Source organism: Phocoena phocoena, chromosome X (assembly GCF_963924675.1).
Source record: "Phocoena phocoena chromosome X, mPhoPho1.1, whole genome shotgun sequence".
Lineage (NCBI taxonomy): Eukaryota > Metazoa > Chordata > Mammalia > Artiodactyla > Phocoenidae > Phocoena > Phocoena phocoena.
In genome coordinates this window covers 50,555,471-50,574,459 of record NC_089240.1, presented here as the reverse complement: position 1 = coordinate 50,574,459, position 18,989 = coordinate 50,555,471, and the positions used below count along the sequence as shown (strand labels likewise).

General features: G+C 41.0%; 1 pseudogene; it reads right to left on the bottom strand.

The window, feature by feature from the left end:
• Positions 1 to 10,884: 10,884 nt before the first annotated feature.
• On the bottom strand, positions 10,885 to 15,504 carry LOC136143054 (protein Abitram-like; annotated as a pseudogene).
• Positions 15,505 to 18,989: the final 3,485 nt, after the last annotated feature.

Sequence of the window (18,989 nt, the reverse complement as noted above, 5' to 3'; positions counted from 1 at the left end):
CTTGCTCCACGATCTCTTCCGTTCCACATTATTGTACAGTATCCACTTTTCATCGCCCACCACAATTTGTTTTAAAAACGGAACATTTTCACTACGTTTAAGTAGAGAATCGCATGCAGAAATACGGTCAAGAAGGGGTTTTTTTGCTTAACTTATGTGGAACCCAAACATCAAAGCGATTAACATAACCAAGCTGGTGCAAATGATTTTCAACGCTTGAGTTGGATATTTTGAGTGTGTCAGCTATCTCCCGCGTGGTATAATGTTGATTGTTCTCAATTAATGTCTCGATTTGATTGCTATCAACTTCAACTGGTCTACCTGACTGTGGAGCATCGTCCAGCGAGAAATCTCCAGCACGAGATTTGCGAAGGCAAACCACTTTTGACACGTTTGATCCATCACAACACCTTCTCCATACACTGCACAAATCTTTTTTTTTTTTTTTGCATTTCAGTTGCGTTTTTACCTTTCTTGAAATAATAAAGCATAATATGCCAAAAATGTTGCTTTTTTTTAAATTCCATCTTCAATGTTAAAATGGCTACACAAAAATTCACCAATTTAATGTCTTTTTTAAATGCATGCTTATACGACAGCTGTCACATACTATCTAACAAAGTTGTTTTGAGTGAAGTTAAAGGTGCTACTAGAGCCATCTTACGAAAAAAAAACCAAACAAACGAACGAACCTTTTGACCAACCCAGTAGAAAGTAGACTGAATCAGCAAAGATTATTTTATACTTCTGATGACTGCAAATACCCAAATCTCTGCCAGCAATAAATAGCCTTTCATTTTCATTGTGGTGTCAAACACTTATGTGATTTTAATTTGCCAGTTTCTCCAGTCTCAATTCAGACCACTTACATCTCCTGTCCACCAGAAGAACAAGGTAATGATGGGGGAAAAACAGAAAAAGAAAATCTCAGTGATATATGACTGGTCCTTTCCAAATGAGCGAGCCATACCCTGGGAGGAGGGGGTATAATAAGAGGTTATAGAATACACAGAGCACCAGATTGTACTCAAAGATTTGTGAGAATTTTTACATTAAAACAATTCTGTGCATATCATGGAGGAGAAAGCAAATTCTGCACACGTGTTTAAGGTAAAACAAGAGACTTTGCAAGGGGCTTCCCTCGTGGCTCAGTGGTTAAGAATCCGCCTGCCAATGCAGGGGACACAGGTTCGGGCCCTGGTCCGGGAAGATCCCACATGCTGTGGAGCAACTAAGCCCATGCGCCACAACTACTGAGCCTGTGCTCTAGAGCCCTCAGGCCACAACTACTGAGCCTGTGTGCCACAGCTGCTGAGGCCCGTGTACCTGGAGCCCATGCTCTGCAACGGGAGAAGACACAGCAATGAGAAGCCCACGCACTACAATGAGGAGTGGGTCCCACTCGCCACAACTAAAGAAAAGCCCACATGCACCAACGAAGACCCAATGCAGCCAAAAATAAAAATAAATGAATAAATAAATAAAGAAGAGACTTTGCAGGAATTCCACACCTGCACGAGCCTCAGCAGGCACACTGTAGGCCCTCCACCTCGCGTTCACTCAGGTCTGCGTGTTCCCTCCTGGCGCACTCTCAGCAGTGATGTCACGTGCTCAAAACACTGCCATGGTATCCTGCACAGATGACATTACCATGCTTTACCAACCAAAGCAAAAACACAATTTTCCTGGTCATTTCTCCTAGAAGACTCATAAGTTGGTATCTTAGATGTTAACATGATCTGAATAGATGAGGATAAGGGAGGGCATGGGGAAGCACTATAAATTGTTAGCTTCAAAACCACTAGTTCTGAAGGTGATCACATTTCTTCTAAGAAGTACCTATTACAGTAAATTCAAGTATTTATGGGAGGCTAATTCTCAGTTGCTTTTATTTCTATGGCTTGTAAAATGCTTTTATATCTACCCTCTCATCTAACCTTCAAAACATTCCAGTGAAGTATACAGGGGAGTATTATCCCCATTTATAACTGAGGAAATCAAGACCCAGTAAGCTGATGAGCTGAGTTCCAGCCTCTCTCTCAGCTCCAAACCCACCCTTCCTATACACTGCTCACGATTCTGGGACTGGGGGCCTGAGAAAACACCACTCCTTTGACAGCTGTTATGCTCCAACAGTAGCAGACACCAGAGGGACAGGGCAAGGCTGGATAGAGGAAGGGGCAGGAATTTGTTCCCTTGTTCGCTTGCTTTCACTCAACAGTAGCTCTGTACCCCGCAGCAGCTGTTCGTTCAAGTTTCTGTTTATTTCTATACACTTAGAACCAGTCTCATCCTGCCCTCTCGGAAATACCAGCTCCAGCGGGCTGCCACCCCCTTCTCAGAGGTTCAAGAACCAGCTCTGCAGGGGCCTCACCACCAAGTGTCTAAATTCTAAGAATCCCAAACTCTTCCTTTTGTTCCTTCAGCCTTAGGGGTATAAGCGGCTGCCCACAGTTTCAATCTCAACGTTCCTTCTCTGTGTTCCCTTTCTGCCTTCTCAGTCGTCTAGTATTTGGTTAACCAGTTCCATATGTTAAACTCTCTCTGATAAAATAATAGCTGTGGTTTTTGTTTTCCTTAATGGACTCTGACTGATAAACCAGGCTTTCTGAATCAAAATCAAAACTCTGAAAAATACACCTGAGGTGTAAGAGACTGAGCAGATATACACAAAAATAGATGACAATATATTAGAATTCTTGATGGGAATGGCTAATGGAATAATGGTAATAGATAACACCTTGTGCCAATTTGGTAAGTCTTGGTAATATGATTGGGGTAAAATCTCAAGCTGGCTTTGCTTTCTACCCACCCTGTCAGTATACCTGTTTTTTCCCAAACAATTTTTCTGTTTTCTCTTAAGACGATGGTTTACCAGCCTCATCTAATTGCTTCTTTCTGAGACTCATCTGTTAGTTTTCACTGGATCCAGTTTTGTAGTTTTCCTGGGCAATTCTATAGCTTTTCTTCAGGCTATTGTTTAAGGTTGTCTTAACAATTTATATAATTTCTTTATCATTTATATGCAGTTACTCATATTTCTTTATAATTTATATATTTTAGATTTTTTAGTGCATTATAGTTTTAAAATATTTCACACTTACCAGTGCCTTATAGTTTTTAAAGTGGTTTCTGCTTCATAATTTCATTTGACGTTTATCTGAGAATAAGAATATTTTGTTCACGTCTCATAGCTATTAAGGGGCAGAACTTAATTCTTCTTAGTAGCTGTCAATGTGATATTCCCTAATCTTCTGATGAGAGTGGTAGCACAAATATTATTACGATTATTTTATAGACTCAGAATTGAAACTTAACTGACATGCCTCCTCAAAAACAACTGAATTCCTGTCAGAGTTGAAATTAGAATAAAAAGTGAGAATTTACTGATTTGGGGTCAGATTTTTTTCCATTGTGGAACAAAGCTCTTTCAGTTAAGACATATTATCAGATCTTATATCTTTAACTTATGAAGCAAAATAAAAAAGTTTAAAAAGGAAAAATAAAACTTAACTATAACTTGTCACTTTTAAGTTTCTTACATTATAAAATGAACATATATAATGTTTACCTGAAATTTTTTGAAGTGTCTTAAGAAGTAATAGTTAAATATTAAAGTTGTTTCATCATCAAAAAATCTAGAAACAATAAATGCTGGAGAGGGTGTGGAGAAAAGGGAACACTCTTGCACTGCTGGTGGGAATGTAAATTGATACAGCCACTATGGAGAACAGTATGGAGGTTCCTTAAAAAACTACAAATAGAACTACCATACGACCCAGCAATCCCACTACTGGGCATATACCCTGAGAAAACCAAAATTCAAAAAGAGTCATGTACCAAAATGTTCATTGCAGCTCTATTTACAATAGCCAGCAGATGCAAGCAACCTAAGTGTCCATCATCAGATGAATGGATAAAGAAGATGTGGCACATATATACAATGGAATATTACTCAGCCATAAAAAGAAACAGAATTGAGTTATTTGTAGTGAGGTGGATGGACCTAGAGTCTGTCATACAGAATGAAGTATGGCAAAAAGAGAAACACAAATACCGTATGCTAACACATATACATGGAATCTAAGAAAATGAAAAAAAGGTCATGAAGAACCTGGGGGTAAGATGGGAATAAAGACACAGATCTACTAGAGAATGGACTTGAGGATATGGGGAGGGAGAAGGGTAAGCTGTGAAAAAGTGAGAGAGTGGCATGGACATATATACACTACCAAACGTAAAATAGATAGCTAGTGGGAAGCAGCCGCATAGCACAGGGAGATCAGCTCAGTGCTTTGTGACCACCTAGAGGGGTGGGATAGGGAGGGTGGGAGGGAGGGAGACGCAAGAGGGAAGAGATATGGGAACATATATATATGTATAACTGATTCACTTTGTTATAAAGCAGAAACTAACACACCATTGTAAAGCAATTATACTCCAATAATGATGTTAAAAAAAAAGAATACCCAAAATATTTTTAGTCTATTCAATATTATTCTTCAAAACTTGGGATATGTTAATGCATGAAATGCTCTAAAACTTTAATATAAAATCAATTTCCAGGCAATAATTTTTTCTTACCTCGTTAATAATTCATTTTATTTCAGGGGAGAGAGGCCACTAAAAACTTCGCAGGATTTAATTCATCAACTAGAGGTAGATTTAATTTCCATTTCATGCTAATACTGTAGAATAAAAGTTGGGCTAAAAGTTGGTAATAGCTAGTTTTCTAAATGATTTAATGTAATTTTATGTTTACCTGTGCACACAACACATGTATACTATAGATGGTGGTAGAAAACTAGAGGACTTGCAGTAGCAATTTTTGGAGCCTTTTGGGGATCTTATTGGAAAAAAAACCTTAAATATTATAGGGATAAAGTAGAATGGGCTTTGATAGTTACCAGATGCAATATTAAGTTTTTCCCAAGTAGGTGAAAATATCCTATCAGCAAATGAGTATCTCTTATACTGCCCTGAATGCGAGGAAAGGTTTTTGGCTTCTTCATTATTGAATTGGATGAATGATATTGATGAAATGAGATAACACATAAGAAAGCATCTGTCATAGGGTTGAGACCATTACAGTTCTCAGTACATGTTAGTTTCCTTTTCTTCTTCCATATTCCTGATGATTTAGGGCATTCAGGGAGAGACCATGTACTGACACTCACCCTTCTGCCCTACGTGTCTCATGAAACTCCACATAGGCCTTGCTCTAATTCTCCTCACTTACCTGGAGGTTTAGATTGATAAGTGGATTACAAGAGTCCTTTCTTACTTCCCCTGACTCTCTTGTTAGTCTGTTTGCCTCTCTAGAACCAAGGGCATTCTTGCATTTGAAATTTGAAATTTCTATCACTTTATCAACTTTATGTATTTTCCTTTGGCATTCCCATGTGCTTTCACCTGAGCCTCTTCAGGAAAGGGATTTCAGCTTGAGAGGATGATTGTCAACAGAGTCAGAAGAATTATAGAAAATACTTCATGTGGAATTTTCTGTTAAGTTGACTATAAGTGAGTTTTTCCCTTTTTAAAAAGTTGGAATAGGGGCTTCCCTGGTGGTGCAGTGGTTAAGAATCCTCCTGCCAATGCAGGGGACATGGGTTCGAGCCCTGGTCCGGGAAGGTCCCACATGCCATGGAGCAACTAAGCCCATGCACCGCAACTACTGAGCCTGCGCTCTAGAGCCCACGAGCCACAACTACTGAGCCTGCGTGCCACAACTACTGAAGCCCACGTGCCACAACTACTGAAGTCCGCGTGCCTAGAGCCCATGCTCTGCAACAAGAGAAGCCACCGCAATGAGGGGCCCGCATTGTTTTCCCTTTTAAAGGATAGGGAAGGATGCGAAGGACTATTTGACCTTGAGATCAGGTTATCCAATTATAGCAAGGCTGTTGGAAATGGAATTAAAGTTAACCTTGAAGTTATTGCCTCCTTCTTCTTCATATGTTTTATCTAATTTATTACCAAGATCTATTATTTTTCTTCACAAATCACTCTCAGATTTGCCCTGTTCTTTTCATTCTTCCTGCTGCCACCTAAAGCTCAGTCTTCACTTCCCTGGTATCTCTCACCCTAAAACATTCTGTGTACCATTTAAAAATAATCATCCCGCATATTCTAAAGTATTTTTCAGTATTCTTTCCCATCATCCTCTTCTCCTCACTAAATTGTATAATGTATGGTGAATAGTGAAAAAATAATCCCCTCAAACGGCTGGTTGAAGAATATGTATAGGTGACAAATTCTATCTTGCTGAGCTGGAAGCAGCAATGTTCTAACACTTTTGACCTCATCTAACCCTTTTGACCCCATGTTCCAAGATTCAGCACCCTCTTATAATTGGGGATATTATGAGATGAGCTTCGGATCCATCCAAAAGCCCAGGCATAATTTTTGTGGCTAAGCATCAAATGTCTTGCGATCCTGCATGGTAATTGGAGGTGCCCCGGTGTAGGGGAGCCACTGCAGGGACTGATTCTGCACCAGGTCTGGGAAAACTGCTTCTGAATACAGTTAAACTCTTGTGTTTTCAGGGATACAACAAAAAACCACAGAAGTTCCATGACAGACCTTTTATGTTTAGGTTTTATTTTTTACATTCTGTATGAAAATTATCCATGAGTGTATTTCTTACCAACTATCTAGACGACATACACCTAACGTAGTGATGTTTTTCCTTTCTACCCGGTTTTTGCTGAAGAGGGTTTGAAGCTTGCTTCAAGTGTGCAAGTTTTCTCAAAACAGGTAATGCACGTATCCCTGCCTGGTGCTGGTGGTGATGTCGTAAATACCCACTTTGAGGGTATATTATTGAGGTATAAAGGTACTTAAGGTTTAAAAGATGGAACTTCATTGGAGTTGTTATAACTTCCTTATTTACATTTCAGCTGAAAGATGATGATAAGCGTATGCTTCTCCTGGAAATAAACAAGCTTGTTCTTCTATGCCACCAGCTCCAGACAGTAACTGACACCCTTGCAGAATCAAGTGTTTCTAAAGGTAAAAGGGAGGGTGGGACATTCAGGAAAGCACTTGAGAAACTTTCACACTTCTTTTTTTATTAGGTTAGCTTCCAGTCCCTTTTTCTTCAAATAAAGTGTTAATACCCACAGAAGAACAATTTATTTCCATTTTTCCTGCCTTGACTGCAAGAACCATTTATCATCTGCAGTTACAACTGACCCCAGGAAGCGGTAGGTTCACCAAATAAATTAGCTTTTTGGACGTGATTAATACCATAGCACAGAGCAGCTACCCTTAAATCCCAACATCATCACCTCACTAACTAGGGCACAGACCCCTCAGAGTGAAGGGCTTCTATTGTTTGTTTTAGGGAGTCTGAGTGCAAAAAAGTAGAGTGCAAGGAATTGCAAAGAAGGGGGTTCACTGCCACTATTTGGTGCCCTTTGAGAGACCCCTAAACCATCTGAAATAGAACAGGTTGACTTTCCATCCATTCTTCCTGGGGTTCCATGAAATTGGCATGAGACTTGGGCAACAGTCCCTGCTTCTGAGTTCTGGGACCTTAGGTCATCAAGTCAGCTCAGATGCCTTAATCTACATACCCTTTGAGATCCCTTAGAAGAAATGTTTACCATTTTCAAACTAAATAAATGATAAAGTCTTTTGAGGGCCTCCTTATAAGAATTTGATTTGCTTGCTTTCTGTCACTATGGTTGATAAGAGTATTACAAAGACAAGAGGCATAATGGCTATTTTGATCCAACTTCTCTCATTTTGCTATAAACTGTTGAAGAAGGTAAGATAATTTCTCTATCTTAAACTCACATTTAAAAAATTAGTCTAGGGCTTCCCTGTTGGCGCAGTGGTTGAGAGTCCGTCTGCCGATGCAGGGGACACGGGTTCGTGCCCCGGTCCGGGAAGATCCCACATGCCGCGGAGAGGCTGGGCCCATGAGCCATGGCCGCTGAGCCTGTGCGTCCGGAGCCTGTGCTCCGCAACGGGAGAGGCCAACTTAGTCTAAAGGAAAATGCAGAAGAAAATAGATACTATTTAATTTTGCAATTTTTATTTTAAGAGTAAAGCAGAAACCAATTGTCTTAATTCTTTCCAGCTTCAAATGGAAAACAACCGATGGATCTCAGTTACAAATAAAGATTCTGTGGACGGTAAAACTTGAGAAGCTCCTGCGGTCAGATCTCTGGAACACCATGTGGCAAAGCTGACATTTTTAGAAAGCAAACGATCCTGTATATTTCAGAAATACAACAATTTTGTAAAGAAAACAAACTGAAATCTTGCTTTATTTTCTGATCATGAAACCGATTGTGAAGCTTTCTGACAACTATAAATGCCATGGTGGTTGCTATATTTCTAATTGAAGTGTGATTTTAAATGGGACATTGCCATGAATAGTGTTCTTTAAAAGGCAAACCAAATATCCTTACTGCCTTAATGACAATTTAATCCAAAGAAGCTATTTTGAAAATATGCTCACCTTTGGCACATTTGACCCTAACTTCCTATTTTTTTAAATTTAAGCTTATCATCTGGGACACTAATTTGCAGCAGAAGAGACACAGTAGTCTGGGTGATGCAGGGTTTTCCTTAAACCTGTGGACTCTTCTTCAATCCCTCTGTCCACTGAGTATGACTGGGCCTCTGCTGTCTCCTCTGTCATAGATCATGCATGCCAGGAGCACACGTTTGTTCTCTAGTAAGTGTTTCACAGAGCACAGGAAATCTGTTTTGATGCATGTCCGTCCCCCACCCAAAAACAGGGTCATGGAGCTCACTCCACGGAATCCTGGAGGAACTCACTAGGAGATGGTTTTTGTTCTTGCTCTAGCATAGCTAGCCTGTCTGCCCTGGATATTAGCTGGAATCCTAAGCCTATCTTACTGGCTTGAAAAGCAGTTTTTGTACTTCTCAGTAGTAACTGATGGAGCAGAAGATAGAAGACAGAGAACACTTGAACTAAGCTGTTCAAAATAATTTCTGAGTAAGTATACATATGTGCCTTTGGAATATTCATTAAATAAATGAGTTTAGTCTTTTTAATTTTAGGGTTTAAAGCTTTTGTTTTTGTCGGGTGGGTTTTGATTGAAGGATCTGGTTATAAGTTCTGTCCTTATGATGTAGTATAGTTAACTTTGTTTTTTGGGGCTTGTATCCCAGTGCTTTGAAATGAAATGTATTTTGAAATCTAACGGGACATGTCAGTTGCCAAACGGCAGTAGTTCTATAAGCTTGTCTGATGATCATTATCTGAGTCAGCCATCACAGTCAATATTCACAAGATCCTGAAGAACCACAGTGCTACGAATTAGCTAGTCAATATTTTATTGAAGGAAACTTGAATTTACTGTAGGCCTCGGAGAGAAAATGGGATGCACCCAGCTTGGTTATGACCTTTATAAAATATTTCTTTATAAAAATCATCAAACATGATTTTTATTCCCTGAAACCAAAATATTCTTTTAAATTACAATGGAAATAATGGGAGAATGATGTGAGATAATGTTATATGTAAAAGAGATATATAATTCTTTTACTATCTTTAGTATTTTTGTTTTATGACACCTTTGGGAACCCTTTGTGCTACCTGAAATGGGGACTTACTGGTTTGTGCTTACACTTTCAGCTCACAACACTATCAGAGTAGATGTTTCTATAGTTACTACCTGTATCATGTCTAGTGGGTTTACTTAGGGGAGAGTTAGGGTTAAAAGAAGTTTCCTTGTGAGTCAAAAATAATTTAAAATTTTTATTTACAAAATATTTTACATACCTCAAATGAGAATATTCTCTTATTTAAACGCAAGTAGGGGTGGGGAAGGGATAACTTTTGACTTGAACAGCAAAAGATGATGGAGAACTAAAAGAATTTAAATTCAAGGATAATGGTTTTATTTAAAAACAGAAATGTTTATATGTATGTATATGTTGCAGCCCTTAAGGAAAAATAACAATTTTAAAAGAAGTCCTTTTATTTGAAATTCAATGTAAACAAGTATATAATTTTAAACTATGAATTCAGAGTTTTTTGTTTATTGTTTAAATGCTGTGAAAGCTTTTGTTCTGTTCGAAAGCACCTGTGTCTTTGAATTCCAGGAACTTCTCGGGAACTTCTTCGCTGGTGACCCTGTAACTAGAGCGTGAGACTGAGTGACCACAAATGCACATGTTACTTCATACCGCATTATAATATTGATACTTCCATGTTAGCAAAGCCCCTTTCAAAGCCTTTTCATGTGTCCCTCATTAAGAAGCCAGTGTTACAGTGCTACATTGTTCAGAGTTGAAGGCCAACCCATAGACTTAGAGAAGGTACACTCTACACCCTGCCTCTTCCCGGCAACCTGAGGGAGGCAGTTGGGGCAAAAGGGGTGGGACCAGACGTTTCGGTCGTGTCACACTGAAGCAGACTGGGTAAGAAAGGCCAGTTGTTGTTTTTCAACTTCAAAGTGGTGGAAAATTGAGGCAAAAACAATAACCATGACATAATATTCAAACAGAATTACATCAAAACCTAGTATTTACTAATGGGTTACAGGATGATGGGTAAATTATTTTTACTTTCCTGTTTTTTCAAATTTTCCTCAAAGTGCTTTGTTTGTTGGTTTTCAATCAGAAAAACGCCTCTCACTTGCCAGTTGTTAGAAAGAGAAAAGCAAAAGAAGAGCAGAGTGAGTACATGCGCAGGCAGATCTGGGAGGTTGAAGACAAAATGGAATCAAGGCTTGTTATGCAAGATAAAGAAGGAAAACTAGGTCAGGTTTTAAGATCAGGCCTCCCTGCAGATAGCCCGGTGTGAAGGACGCTTCAGCGCCTCTGGTTCTTCCTTAGTGCACTAACTCGTAGGCCAGGTAAGGATAAGAATGCCCTGTTGTTTTTACTCAATCTTAATCCTCATGAGGTAGCTGTTGTGGCATTGATGCTTTTCACCACGACTTCTTCATACTGTTTTTGTGTCAGTAACCCTTCTGTTATGCTTTTACTTTCCTCAAACTTGGGCAACACAACTGCAGTGTAGCCTTCGGTGGATGGCTAGAAGGGAAATAGAATACTTAATACGGTCAAACGGTTAAAAAAAAAAAACAGATAAAAAGTATGTGGATGGGATCTTACTTCCCCAGACCCTTTTACCTTCTCTTGAAGAATAGATGGCTTATGGAGAATGCTTTCATTCACTTCCATCAACCATCCTCTAACACAGCTATTTAAAGAAAAAATTGCTTTGAAGAAAAATATTACCTGCTTTGTTTCCCCAAAATTGTGGTTAAAAAGTAACTCACCTAGACATGGTGTATTCTTCTCCATCAGAGCAGTAAATCTTACACAGAGGTGCAAGTTCTGTTAGAAACTGTGCCCCCTGATAATAAAAGGGAAGAAAAAGTTAATTGATGTACATTTTCACTTTTCTTTGTGAGGCAGCCCTCAGAGTCACAATAGGATATATTCCTGGAACTAGCGTTTTAAATAAAAATGACTTTAAGTACAGAAAAACCATTGATTTATTCAAATACTTATATACTAAATGCCTCTATGGGCTAGGCACCACCCTAGGCTCTAGAGGAAAAAGCAGGCTAAGACAAATGTGATAATAGTTAGTTTAGTTACATATTAAGAATATATTTTATCTTAACTTATTATACTTTATATTTAACTGTACATGAGAAAGCTGCACATAGCCAAGTGTAAAGATTTCAAAAGGGTAGGAAAATCTTACCAATAAGCAGTAATATAAAATTCAACATTATAGAGAATGACAGCAATATTGTACAAAGTTAGTTTCATTAAGATTTCTACCTTATTTTTATATTAGAACTTAACAGAGAAAGGAACTTCTTTATTAGGTCAATCACTAAGACTTTCTGAAGAAGGGATATTTTTCTAATTTAAAAAAATGCAATTTGAGGAATATTTGGAAAACAGAAAAGTTTTAAGTAGCAGATAAGAGTAACTTACCCATTATCCTATAACCCGCTAGCAAATACTACATTTTGACATATGTCTGTTTGAATGTTGTGGCACGGTTATACTTTCATGTACTCCACTGTATGGATATATCTGGGGAGGTTCTGACAAATATCTACTGAGTCGGCCAAAAAGTTCATTCAGGTTTTTCCCTAACGTGAAAAACCCGAGCGAACTTTTTGGCCAACCCAATACAAGGAGGCTCATGGGAAATGGATGCAAGCATGTCTGATGTGTTGCCCTTTTTTTCCCAGGAATTTTTACTGCAGTGAACATCTGAGGTCAAGATGCTGTTCTTTATGGCCTCTTTCCCACTCACAACATTATTAGACAGCATTCAGGTGTTACTGCATGCACTTTGCTCCTCTGCCTGTGGGTACTTCGTTTCAAAATACTAGTCAGTGTGACTCCCCACTTTTAGGAGGAGGGGCTGGGGGCTTGTCCCAGATGGTTTGTCTACCACTGGCTCTGTGTCAGAAAGAAGTGTTTTAATCCCTTTTTGTCACCTCCCATGGGAGAATAAATGATGAGCAGTGCTGAGATGTGATCAAAGCTTATCTACAGTGGGTTCCATATGCAGGTCCCTCTCTGTTCCTCAGAAGTAACAACAGTGTTACTATTTTGGACAAAGATTTATCACAGGAACATCACAAGCACTAACTGTTTACTTGCAATTTGTAGACTTTTAAGAATGGTCTATGCTTTTTAAAGTCCACTTGCTTCTTGAGTGAGGAAAAATCAATAATTATAAGGCAGGTTATTAGGGGCCTTCAGGACTACAAAGGGGAGTATAAACAAGGGTCTTCCAGAACACTGAGGGTAATTAGCAGAAACTCTTAGTATGTACTCAGTAAATGAAGGATCTAAATCACCAACTGAAACTTTCCTATCCAGGGGGGTTTGTCAGGATAGTTTAGTATGGTAATGAGTTGTCCTTGGTGTGATACCCTCCTTTAACAATAAAATGTCCATCCTGCCTAAAGGTGTAGAGGGCAGAGGTAACATTTTCTATAACTAAACACTACGTGGAGGAGGAGGGTGTAGCTAGATGTGTATTAAATTGGCAGTGATTTAGGAATGGGAAATGATACGAAGCAAATACTGTATATTTTCTCAGGTTGATTTTTTTTTTCACTACCTCAGGACTTTTTTTACTTTTAAGTTCACATGTGAAAATATACGATAAAGAAGTATTGATCACCTAAATTTTATAGAATTCGAAATACTGGCTTAACAAAACTAGAAAGGACAAGACATCTTGTTATATTGGTATTAGAGTTGTTCTTTCAAAGGCCCAGCTTCTCCATCCTTCATCCTGGAGATGATAGGGATGGTGGCCCAGAAGCTAATATGACAGATAATATACCTTCTGAAATACTTCATTTTGGGGGCCTGAGAATTTCTTTAGAGTTTACGTAGTCTTAAAGTCATCTCTAACTGCCAGGGAAGTATGCTGAGCATACATTACTGGGTTCTAAGACTGGCTGGCTCTATCATTATTATGATAATAGATGATTTAAGTAGAGAAATACAGGAACATACCCGCTTAAATTTCCCAGACTTTGTTCTGAAGTCTGCTACAGTTGGTACTGATTTGATAGGAAATGCTTTTAATTGCTTTTCCACTTTGAAGAACTAGATGGGATCCTGCCAGTGTCGACACATATTCTACGAGGAGCAAAAATTGATCCTGTATTATTGCGTGGTATGATTCTTCCTCCTATAACACCGTATTCCTACTGGCACAAGAATAGCTGAGCTGACATTTGTTTAGTCAGCCTATCATTTCCCCCCATTTTCCTCTGGCTACTATTGTAGCTTAACTGAAGAAAAGAATGCAGTAATAAAAATGGAGAAAATGGGACTGAATTTCCTTCCCCCAAAGGGAAGAGTACCAGAGGTGTTTAGACAGCACTGAGGAGGAAGAGAGAAAAGTAAGGCATGCTGGTATGTACAGGATACCATCTGTGCTTCTACCCTAGCCCTCTCCATGGGCTTAGGCAATTCAGTGGTTAGGCACAGGCTGCTTACTTGAGGTAGTAGCCGACTGAGGGTGTGGTCCTCCATTTGGATGTTTGGGTAATCAAGTTTATTTGTTTAGCGTAGGCACTGCAAGACTCATTCTTGTCAACCAAACTCCTAGTATAAATAATACCATCTCAGTACAGTGGAAGATAATCATTTAATGAATATTTATTCAATACAAGACCATACCAGGCTACAATGCCAGAAAAAAATTTTTTTGATAATTTAAAATTCCCAATTTTCTTACCGGTTAGAGTGTTGTAGTATACAGTGGTCCTCACAGGGTTTTCCTTTGACATCTAGAAGAAATGAATGAGTCTGATGGCTGTTGAATCAATATTTACTACCACTGTCTAGTACTTTCTTTGGTTCATAGAGGTAGTTAATTATGAAGGTTGGACACATACATCACTGGTATCCCTTCATTACTCAAAACGATATACCTAAAGGCTTACCATAAAGTATTTAAAGATATCTGGTCCAGATGGAATCCTTCATTCAATGTTAAAATGATGATTAACTCTTTGCTCCACCTTTTTTTAATCCTCACGTTAAAATGAGTACAATCATTATTTCTATTAGAAAAAAAGTGATTAGTAATGTATTCTTTATTTAATTTAGTAGCATGTTTTGTTGGTCGATTTTAGAGAGACGAACTTATCCTGGTTCACCCAGGACTGTCCTGATCTTAGCGCTGAAAGTAATGGATTCCGGAAAACACCTCAATCCAGGGTAAACCAGACGGTCGGTTACACTAAGTCTGGCTAATAAAACGTATGCTATTGTAAAATATTTCAATATTGTAAAAGATGAGTACACCTCATATTATTCCTAAATGAATGGGAGGAAGTTGGGTTAGAGGAGGGTCCCCAACGATGCTCTCATCACTGATATTTGCTGGATACACAAAGCTATACAACAGGATACCTACTTCTAAGTGGCAAATGTGTAATACCAGCGACTTCCTTTAAGTAAAACTGTTAGATTCTGCTTTCTAAATGACTCTACTCTAACCCACCCTCTTCTCTCCATCCCTATGCCTCTACCTTAGTTTAGACCGCTACCATTTAAATCAGTTTATGTATCGCCTCTTCTTGGAGGACTGAGCCCCTCAAATCCCTTTAGGCACTCATGGAGATTGCAACCCAGCTCCTGCCTCCCTCGGGGATCTCACCTTAGTCTACCATCTTCCCGCAAGCAACCCAACCTCGTGAACTCGCACTGCGCTCGCCCTACCCAGCATGCACCCTGCTGTTTTCCACGTCTTTGCAAATGCCATTCCCTTGGCCTACAGGGGAACAGAAAGATCCAGTTCCTTCTGACTTAGGGAGGAAGCGCTGGGGAGGGCGCGTGTGGCTTATGATCTGTCATCATAATCCCTATACTGTCAGACAAATTGGGCCCAGAGGAGACTATTATTCTCCACTTACCCGCTTTGTACCAGCGAGTGAAGTAACGATCCACAAGCGACGGCACGGCGGGCTCCGCAGCCAAGGCGGCCTCTGGGGTCTCGGGCTCGGTAGCCATGGCGACCTCGGGTGCTGCAAACCCCGCCCCCTGGGGACCTGTACTCTTCCTCCCGCTTGCCACGGAGGAAGGTGTCTTTCCGGCGTGTAGCCCGGGACACGCGCTGTGCGCACGCGTGCTGCTCCCCTGGCTCTGCAGGCTCCACCTCCCGGTGCCACTTACTGAGCTTTGGGGTCTGACGTCAAAGCGGGGTTCAAACACAATAGGCTAGTCAGTAGGATGTAGGGATAGGGGGCAGCGGCCAGCGCCGCTCCTCACAAATCTTTGCGGGGCGACGAAGAAGGCAGGCTACAGCCCCCCTGCCTCGCGGCGTCACTCCCGCGCCGCTTGGCGCGTGTCGGGGGATCTTCGCTTGCGAGTGTTTCGCCAGTCGCCCTCCGCCCGGCTTCAGCCACTACCGGAGGGGGTGGAGCGGCCCAGCGGCTCGGAGACCCAGTGCGCGTCGCGAGAGCTCAGAAGCAGCGGACAGGGAGAGGCCCGTGCGTAGCCCTGGGCGGACGCACCGCTGTTTGGGGGTCCTCAGAGCGCGGCGTAGGTGAGCGTTCGAGCGACCTAGCTGGGGTGGGGGCACGGAAACGGGCCCTGTCCGCCAGAGGGTGTCCTGATGAAGGGGACCCTTTAGCGCCCAACCGCTGCCTGCTGCTGGTCTGGGAGTGAAGTGCGGCTTGACCACCTCTGCCCTCCTTGAGTCCTCTTTCTGCAGACTTGCCGCCTGCTGCACCCGCGGCCATCAGTGGGCTCTGCGCGGCGCGGCAGGAGGGGGAATGACATGCTGCTCCCCCAGCTGCACACTTACCCAGTCTCCGGATTCCTTGCAGTTGCAAACCATACCGCCGAACCAAGATATGCACCAATTAAAGCGCAACAATGCATGATAGAAGGTGACGGTAGTAGAGAGAAGTTTAGGTACTGTGCTGCGAGTCCCTTCTCGCATCTGCAAGTTTTCCTTGGAGGTGTTGTCCCCGTGCATTTCCATGTAACGTGGTATCTTATGTGGCCCTCTCCCCCGTTAAGCTGTGACCTCTGAGGAGGCAGTGACTGTCAGTCATCTCTTGTCCAGACTAGCACTTAGCAAGTGCTCAGTCGGTATTTGATGTAGGCCACAAACCGGATCGTAGGATTTCGTACTATGTAAAGGATTCAAACCGTACACTGACAGGCAGGGCAGTAACCAGTGAATAGTTTACTGTGAAAGTGTGGGCAAAAGGGAAGCAGACACACAGTTTCAGCTTGGAGGACAGAGAAAGTAGGAATGCCATGTCCCCAGAGGGGAAATTAGTTTGGTGGAGAATAGCAGGTACTTCATTTAACAGGTTGCATTTGATGTGCTTTTGAGAAATCCCTGTGGTAACAGCAGGAGGTTGAGAATGTGAGCTTAGTGTTCAGTTTAGGGAGGGTCAGGGCTAGACATTTAGATCTACTAAGCATATTAGTGATCTGTTTGGTACTTGTGGTCATGGGCATGATAATTAGCCAAGAGGTGGATGGATGAAGGAGCAAGGGAAGAAAGTAGAGGCATTGTCAGAAATTTCAGAGAGGATCCAGAATTGATCTATGGAGTGGAGAGATCTTTAGCGCATTTAAGGGCTGAGAAAGGGTGATTCATTTGAGGGCAGGGGAGTTTGGAGATTGCAGATGTAAAAGAAAGGGTACTGATAAGCCAAGGTCCTGGGGGAGTTTGGAGGGTTCTCCTTTGCTGGTCTTGAAAAAGAGTAGAACACTTCTGAGAAGGTAAGGGAATAAGGATGATAGGTGTGAAATTTTAGAGAAGTTCATTTTGAGGCTGGAAGGGTTGGGGAGGAAGGAGATGAATGATGAGCTGCCCTTGTGTCACCAAGTCTAAGCTTGTACTGCTCACCATACGACAGGCCAATAATCGAGAGACGAGTTGCTGGGGCAAGGAATAATGACTTTATTCGGAAAACCAGCAAACCAAGATGGTGGGCTCGTGCCCCCAAAGAACCATCTTGCCTGAGTTAGAATTCAGGCTTCTTTTATACTAAAAGTGGAGGGAGTAAAGTCAAACATTTCCTGGTTCCCATCAGCCTCCAGAGGGTTATGTGTTAATTTCTTCCTCCCTGCAGTCATTCACAGGTGGCCCTGGTCAGGATGTTTCTTGTGAGCTAAACAAAAGTATTTTAGCTTAATGCTCATTACCTAGGAGTCAGGGTTTTGAGAGTTGGGTGATTATGTATAATTTAATCTTATAGGCTGCATCCCTTTAGTGATTAACTTGTAATGGAACACAAAAGGTTCTTCCCTATTACACTTGGCCGGGGATTTTGAAAGCTCAGTGATTTGAGAACTCAGGTTGTTTGATATGTTTGTCAGTCAGGGTCCAGTCAGGAAAGCAGAAACCACACAATATTTCAACATAATTTAAAACGAAGAATTGGTTAAATAGCTGCTGGAGGAACAAAGAGCAAAAGGGAGCAGTGAAGTAACTAGAAAAGTAAACTGATGGAAGAAGTTACAACACTTAGCTAGGTCTGAGGATCAAAACAAGGGAAGCCATTGGGGTTATCATGACCTAACCTTGGAGGAGAGGCATTATAAAGCTGGTGTTGATAACTCTGGAATTCAGAGGAGGAGCTCCATGTTACTAGATTTCAGGCACCTGGAGGGGAGCACCTGCCTGGTTAGTGCTGGTACCTCTGGGGTGCTTGTTATCATGCTGGTCATGGGAGTGCTAGAGGCTGGGACCAAGGGCCCCTGGAAGGATGAAGGCCCATTGCTGGGGCGATATTGACTGAAACAGCAAGGTAACAGGAAAAAGGGAGTCCCCCTCAGCTCCTTCTGCCTTTGCCTTCCAAATTCTTATGCTGGGGTCCACGGACCCCAGAGCTCCACAGATTGTTGGTGAATAGAATCCAAGTTCACAGGGAGACATTTTGATGCTCTGATCATGGCAACAATAACAGCATAATTATTATTAGTTAAACCAGGATGAAATACACCTGGTCTTCTGTCGCCTGTTTTCATCTCTTGCTACTCTGTCCCGTGTTTACTCCCCTCTAGTCAGACATCCTCTCATCTCAAATCTACCCATCCTCTCAGATCTATGTCAGTGGTCATCTTTATGCTATTTCAAGATGAAAGATAATGTAATTTTTATATGCTTTCAAAAACCCAAGCTTTCTATATAGAATTAGATCTAAATAAAAAAGTCTTCATGGTGTAATACAGGTTCGAATAATTTCTAGAAGTTCTTGAATATAAATGTCATGAAAGCTTACAAGACCATTGTTTGCCTTGATTCTCTTCCTCGCTTCCACCATGTGTGGGCTTGCCTTCCCCTTAACCCACATTTTATGTTGTCTCACTCATACTACACTTAACATTTTATCTGCTATGTAGTATAAGGGTTAACTCATGTTTATACTTTCATTGTCATAAGTATGAAATGCAAGATGAGAGAATTCACCTTGGATTAAGGTAACAAGAAGGCCAGTGTGGACTGTGTAATTGTCACCCCTACCATAAGT